Source organism: Balearica regulorum, chromosome 1, assembly GCF_011004875.1.
Source record: "Balearica regulorum gibbericeps isolate bBalReg1 chromosome 1, bBalReg1.pri, whole genome shotgun sequence".
In the NCBI taxonomy this organism is placed as follows: Eukaryota; Metazoa; Chordata; class Aves; order Gruiformes; family Gruidae; genus Balearica; species Balearica regulorum.
Genome location: NC_046184.1, coordinates 82,671,328 through 82,679,221, shown reverse-complemented (window position 1 = coordinate 82,679,221; position 7,894 = coordinate 82,671,328).

The following is a 7,894-nucleotide window of genomic DNA, read 5'->3' as shown; positions in this document are numbered from 1 at the left end:
GTTCACGCCCATCTTTTGTTTGCCTTACAAAGTCTGTTCTCTCAGCTGCCTTATTTCAAACTATAGTCTCAGCCTGACCCCACTTGCCTACTTGCTTCATCTCTTTCCCTTCTTTCAGTCCAGATGATTCTTGACTCCTCTTTTGGAGGAAAGAGGAAAGTTACTGTCCCAAAAAACTCTACATTAATGTGAACGGCACAAATACCATTGAGGTACCCAAATGTGTCTTAGTTACCTTCATTAAGGACACTATCACTGCAAGTCCCTGACCTCCACTCTTGAAAAGACTTACAGAATAAAAACATCACCCCATAGAAACACATAATTTTGCACAGAACCATACTGCACTGATGTGTGGCAATCTGTATTATCAACGTTCACAATTTCCTGCACACTGGACATGCATGCCTATGAGACCCTTAGCCATTTTATCCCTGCATGCTGGCACCATCCCTAATTCTACATCCTTACCTATTTGGACAAGGCGTCTTCTTTTAACAGGACAGCGTGACCTGCAGCCTGGCACATGGACATAATCTGATCTTTGCTACTCTGACAAGGGAAGCAGCCAGAAATTGAAGAAATTTTTCCTAATAGGCATATCTCTAGCGAGCCTGGGTTTATCCCTTTCCCCCTTAAAATCTAGTTTAAAACTCTTTCAATGAGGCCTGCTAATTCCTGTGCAAAGATCCTTTCCTCTATTTGAGAGGGGAAACAAATTATTACGTGGCTTTCTTCTGAAATCTGGGATTCAGAGAGTCCTGGCAAAGATACAACTACTCCAGGACTGGGTCTTTGAGCCCCAGAAATCTGTCTTCCTACATTTCCTCAAACATGACGGTAAGTTCAGTGACACCCTCTTAGTCTTACTTCCTACAGCGTAACTGCTGTTTGACAGATGAGCCAAAGAGCTTTTTGATCCAATCAGGTTTAGGGTAAGTTTGGGAACTTGTTTTCGGAGGAAGGGCTGAGAAAGGCATAAGTCATGCAAGGCTAAATCAGGTTCTGGTCAGTTGAGCTACATCTGCCATAAAGGCTGTAGAGCCTATGGAGCATGAGATCACAACTGCATTCATGGGCAATATATGTATAAAAGAAACAGCAGGAAGAAGGAGCAGCATCAAGGATATAAATTTATTAATTTTGAGTACAGCATTTATATTTGCTATAGTAATTGGCCTATTATAATGATTTTCCTAGAAGTGAATTAGCGATCCCAGTAGAGAATAAAATTTGGAGAGTCATTGAATTAAAAGAAATGAAATCAAAGACAGACTAGCATCTCTCCTGTTAAATAACCATGGCAGAAATTGTGTTGCAGCCATACAGAATGAATGCTGACAAATCACCAGAACTGAGTGGTATTCACTCATGACTTTCAAGAGAAATAGTGGAATTACTTATGGCACTGTATAATTCACTTAAACTTCCTTTGGTGCCTGAAGTCTGGAGAGTAGCAAGCATGGTGTCATTCTTTAAAACAGTTTCCACAAAGGTACCTAAGGAACTGTGGTCTGGTAAATTTGACATTTGTACTAGGCAAATTAATAGACAATAATCGAATCAATGCATGCCTGAAAAATGGAGAAAATTTCCTTGGGAAAAGTCAACATGGTTTCTGTTAAGAAAGGTTTGGCCTTAGAAAACTAATTTATTTGAAGGGGTAAGCAAACACAATGATAATGGTGACTCTGTTTGGTTAGGTTAGATTTCCAGAAGGCTTTAGAGGGAACTGTACAGCCATGGGATAAGAGGGAAGATCCTGGCATGGTTAAAAATGGGAAACAGTGAGCAGAGTCTCTGGCCATTCTGATGGAGAGAAGTCACTGTTGGATGGGGTCTGTCCTGAGACACGTGCTGTTCCACACTTTCATAAATGATCTGGCAGAAGGGGTGAGCAGTGAGGTGATCAACTTTGCTGATGATATGAAGCTCTTCAGGGCAGTAAGGAAAAGGACTGACTGTAAAGAGTTGCAGAAGGACCTTACAAGACTGAGTGAAAGTGCAATGAAATGGCAGATAAAATTCTGTGTGGGTAAATGTAAAGTGATGGGTTTGGGGAAAAATAATCCCAACTTCACAGTGATAGACACTGAGTTGGTCCTTGATGATCACAAAAGAAAGTTTGTGGTAATGATAGATATCTCCATCAAAAATAATCTCAGCGCTCAGTAGCAGTCTAAATAGCAAATCAAAGGTAAGGCTTTGCTATGAGCTTGAGTACTATCTGCAGTCCTGGTAGCCCATCTTCAGACTGTAACTGGAAAATGTTTGGAAACGGCAAGGAGGATCATCGATGTAACCAACAGCTCTGTTTGAGGAGTGATTGAGTGGACTGGCACTCTTCCAGCTGGAAAAGGGACTATGGGTGGTGGGGAAAGTATGACAGAGTTTTAATTATGAATGGCATTGAGTAGGAATTAAGATTTACCTGTTTCTTCTGGGATAACTGGACTTGGAGTAATCAAATGAGGCTGTTGGGATCCAGGTGCGAAACACAAAGAAGGAAGTGGTACTTCATACAAAAAGAAGCAGAACTGGGGAGGACCTTGACAAAGGCAAGAAATTTACATGGAATTAAAGGGACACCTGATAAGCACTGGTCAAAGAGACTGATTGCAGATTACTAAATAAATAAAACATCAGGTTCAGTAGACCCTGAGAGCTAGAAATGGTCAAAAGATGGGGAAGTGTCATATATGTTTGTTCTGTTCTTATTTTTCTTCAAGTGTCTGCTTGTGGTCATTCTTCAGACTTCCCAATATTCATGCAGAAGATTGACAGAAACAGAAAACATATATCTAGACCAAAATCAGATCAACTTGAGTAGTAAATTAGGTTAAATGGGGTTATATAGCTTTGACCCTTTGAAGAGATCTACAGCTGACCTTTCCCAAGCTATGATGGAGTTAAATAACTGTTTTCTAATCTTTTTTGATTTGCAGATATTCTAAATATTGTTGGTGGAGATAAGAATAGCAGTACAGTAAATACCAGCTTACTGACAACCAGCTATTTTTTCTTAGTGACCTGTATGGACTCCTTAAAACTTGTCCACAGACCCTTAAAGGGTCTTGAGCAATAACTTGATGGGCACTAGCTGCGCTGTGTAGAGTTTATCCTTACTTTTCAAATTTAGTGTAGGCAGCAGACATCCACTCCTGGGAAATTAGCAAGTCAGTAGACACAACAGTGAGACCCTGAAGTTCATGAAGAAGGGAGATGAGAAGTGCTCACCAGAGAAAGATGGAGCTCTACATTTATTTGTCTTTGTGACTTGGCCAAATTTGTCTTCATTAATTACCATGCTCAAAGAATTGAACTGAAGCGATGATGTTCTTGGTGACACCATCAGGTAACACAAGGTCTGTATAGCACACTTTTGCTCTTTTAAAAGGGAAGAAATCATATGCCATCCCCCAGGCTAATCTGAGCCAGTGTGACTGGTGTGTTTGCCTCTGAATAGAGCAGACAATCTGCCTGTGTATTGATTTTGTGCACATTAATAGCTCCTAATAGCCCAGGCCATTTCCTGAGTAGCAATTTGCATACTCATAGGGGAATAATTTCTTTGCTTATTAATAGAAAAATTCACTCTTTTCAGTATGTTTTGATGCTGACCAGAAAATGACCATTTCAAGCTACTTTGTAATAGTCAAAGATGCATCACGTAACCACAATCTCTATTACACTTGTAGTCAACAAGCCTGGAGTGGACTGTGAGCCCAGCCTGGTGTCCTTAGGGTTAGCAAGTTGAGCCAGTCCTGTGGGAGAAGCAAATGCTCATATAAGACTCATTTTTCTATGATCACTTGATCTTTCTCTCTTGGCATGCAATTGTGAGGGTGAAGAACAGCAGGACCCCTTCCCCAGTGGTCTGTAGGAAGCAGCTTGGGGATAGTGAGAATCCAAGCCTAAGTGCTCAGTAGAGCAAAATATGCCTTTATATTTGCACCTAGATGTTGTTTGGGAACTGGGGGTGTCTGTGGAGGCTCAGTGTGTACACATCTTTGTCAACCAGGGGCTGAAGGTAGCGTAGGGGCATCCCTGGGTTGGGAGAGGTTTAGCAATGATCTGAGGAAGGTGTTAAGGAGATACAGTGTTTGTGGAAGTCACCTCCTTTCCCAAACTGCTTCACTATACAAGGATGTGTAGTTGTACCTTCTCCCAAATCAACCGGGGATATGTCTTCTGATTACTCTGTACACCCAGTACAGTCCTTCTGTTGCTTTATATGTACATACTGGAATAAAACCTGGGCATCACATAAGGAGAGAAGAAAGCATCTAGGAATTTCATCCATACCATGCACTCCTGATGGTTACCAAGCTGGGAGCACTGCAATTCCAAATTGGAGGCACCACCAAGTGGCAGAGGTGCAAACACACTGCAGTGTCTTTAGTGTGGGGCCTAACTCTCTGCTGCCCTGCAAGGACCTGCCTGTTAACATGTAGTCCTACCACGATTCAGCTTCTATACCTCCCTCTGGAGTTGCTTCTGGTGTGGTGCCTGGTCTCCTCACTGTGACAGTGGGGAGGAGAAGGGGTTGTGAGGCTTACCCTTCCCACTACCTTACAGAACTCCCTTTCTCCTAGCAGAGACCCAGAACATGCATTGGGAGTCACCAGATCTCTGCATGCCCTGGCCGGGGAAACAGTGCCCCTTGAGAGCAAAGTGGATCTCATAGGCTGCAGGGATAGATGAGGTGAAGGGCTAAGCCTCAGTGACACCTTGCACTATGGGCAGAGTCTCCAGAAGTGGGGATGACTTTCTTCTGTCTTTGGGGAACTGTTCCATCCATGCGGTGAGACTAGCAAGGAGCTGGGGATTGGTGATGGGGGAGAGAGGGAGTTATCGCTGCTAATGATACTTGGGGGTGCTGTGATACTGTTTGATATCAGTGTTGTGAAAGATCTAAACCATATCATCCATGACCATAGGTCATACAGATGAGAGTGAGATGCACTATGGCCCTTACATGTGGAATCAGATGTCTCAGAGCTCCTTTCTTGGAGTATACAGGGAGAAGGGTGTATTGGCTTCTCGTCATAGTAAACTACTTGGTCTGGTCTAGTTTAAATGGTGAAGGGATGGAGAGGGGACACTAGAGCAGGAAGAAATACAGATATGAGAAGGAAAAAGGTAATATACACATGCTGGTTCTGCTTGTGCCGCTGGTGTGTGTGGCTGGGGTAGCACTGCAGTAGTGTTGGCAAGAGCACTGTGACTGTATTTGAAAGGGAAGGGGGCAAGCTGACATCTTACCTTTTCTTGGCTGCATCTGCTGTGGCCTGTCTTGGTTTATTATTTTGTTGTTGTTGTTGTTGTTGATGCAGTTTTGATTCCTGTTTAGTTACTTTTCCTTGGAAAATGTGACTGCATCAGGAAACCTTTCACTTCTCTGCAGCAGCATTAATGACTGTTCAAGGCACAGCGCAGCAGAGGTTCATCTTCAGGATGGGTGCACCATGTTCATCTGCTCTGCATTCTTCCCAGTGAGAGGGAGGTGTACAGCACTTGGATGACTTTAAAGGTGGATTCTGAGGCTTATTTCCACAAGATGCTTAGGTGACATCTGTGCTAATAAATTAAACTGACTAGTCCTGGACACTGGAACGAACTCATCACAGCAATCCCTGATGTGGATTTTGCCTATGAAAACTAGTACTCTCTCTAATAATTTGGGGAGCTGTTCTAGGAGTCTCAGAGTTATATCATCTCCAATGGACAGTTTGCATGAGGCCAGAGTGTTTTGGCAGACTTTAGACCTCATATCTTCCCAGCATAAACCACGTTATTGATTGTGATACTTCAGGATGAAATTTATGCCAACCATTTGAAATACAATGACTCTTAAGGCTTCATAAAACTCAATGAGAACTTCTTGCAGTGAATTCAGATCTTTTGGGCTTAATGGCTTGAATTTCATTTAGTAGAAATCTCTAGAGAAGCATGATTTCCAAGGAAAATCTACCTTTTCAAATAAAAGCTGAAGATTTGATCAGCAGCTCTTCCCTGGGTTCTCTAGAATTGTACAACAAGCCTGCAAGGGAAATGGGTGGTGTGACACCTGTGGCATCATACATTTCCCAGGCAAGTCCCAACCTCTGAGAGTGTCCTTCACAATTCTGAGTGAGCTGCAGGAAGGACCACTTCAGGAGTTGGTACTGTGAGTTGCTCATCTGCTCTTCCCCTGAGTCTCCTTGAAGTCAGAGGCCTGTAGAAGTTTGCAAGGGAGTGGATATCTTGCCTTACATCTGCTGTACTGTGCTGTTGTTGCAACATCAGAGGAGTCCATGAAACTTCTTGGCAAAAGTGGTTGCAGTGAAGTGAGCAGCACAGGTGTAAATCCAACACTGAGGAACCTTTCCCAGAGCCTAGCGATTGTGCTGGCAGCACCCTTTGTTGGTACCACTGATTTAACTTGTGTTTGGAGACTAGAATTGGTACAATTCTGATTGATGCCAGAGATTTCTGCTCAAGTTTTTTTAGTAAATATGCAATTCTGACTCCCCCTCCTTCTTGCCTGCTCCACTGTAGTATCCAAATTTTGGAGCCTACTCTGTTAACTGCTGCAGAGTGAGCTAAGACAGACCAAAATCCCTTTGTCCATCCCATCCCCTCTAGGCACTCTGCAGGGAGCAAGCTCACCCACATCAGCTGTTGCGTAGTGCTTCATTTTTCTCTTATGTATAACCCTTACATTACATTATCTCCCTTGCACTTTCTCCCTTCTGAATGTCCCCTGCCTTTTCCCAGCTCCAATCCTTTTCATTGCACACCTTTATTTCCCCTTCTCTCCGCCCTGGCTTGGCTGGGATGAACACAGGGCTCCAGGAGAGGGCGCAGGATGCATTCAGTGATGAGCTGGAGAAAGTTTCAATGCCTGATTTTTTTCTTTTCTTTTTTTTTTTTTTTTTTTATTTTCCTCTGCAGCGCTATTTCAGGTGTGTAAATATTCATCCCTACAGACTCTGCCTCTAGGACACGCTCTAGGTGTTTTTCTCTCCCTTTTTTAGCACAGTCTGTGTAGCTGTTTGCTTTTTATTTTTTGCTGCTGTATTAGGCAGTGTCTGTGGAGCTGCCTATGCATCTATCTTTGTGGGGCACAGCTGTTTTAAAACTCCCCAGACGGGGCAAGTAAGTTGACATGACACTGTTGGTGACTTTAGGCTTGGGCTATATTCGCTGCTTCTTTACTACATTTCAGTGGTAAAAAGATAGGTCCTTTGCCTCATTAGTGTGGGGTGTCAAGCCATCGCTGATTGATGTATGGGGTGTCTGCCTGCTGAGGTTGTCCTTTCAGAGTAACTTGTGGATTCAGAGGATAGAAAAGGTGCAAAGGTGACAGTGGGAGAAGAACCAGTTGCATTACAGGGCTGCTTTGCCAGTAGGTTGAGCTTCCACTGTTCCCTTCCCTTTTCTAATTACATTACACTGCATGATCATAGCAATCCTTTCTGGCTTTAAAATTGATGGCAGATGTATTCCCTAGATAATAAGTCTCATAAAAAATTATATGAAATCTCCTGTTGAATTTGATAGCAGGGGTACTGTTCCAATTTAAAGGTTATAGGATGACGCAAAAAAGCTAAAGAAAGGTTATCCTTTTCCACTCAGCCTCTGGAACTTGGGTAATTATAGAGCTGACCTTGCCAACATTAAAGCATATGCTTTTGGATGACTTAAAGGAAGCTCTCCATGGACAAGGAAATGCAGGAGTGCTCCCCATTTGTGAAGCGGCTATGCTGCAGAGAGCTGAGAACTGTGCCACCAAGATTTATCACCATAGGAGAGCGGTGTCATTTAAAGATTCTCTGAAAAAAAGTAAAATAAAATAAAATCCTTTTTTCAAACCAGAAGTACTCTATCATATTGCACTTTAGAATTTTTA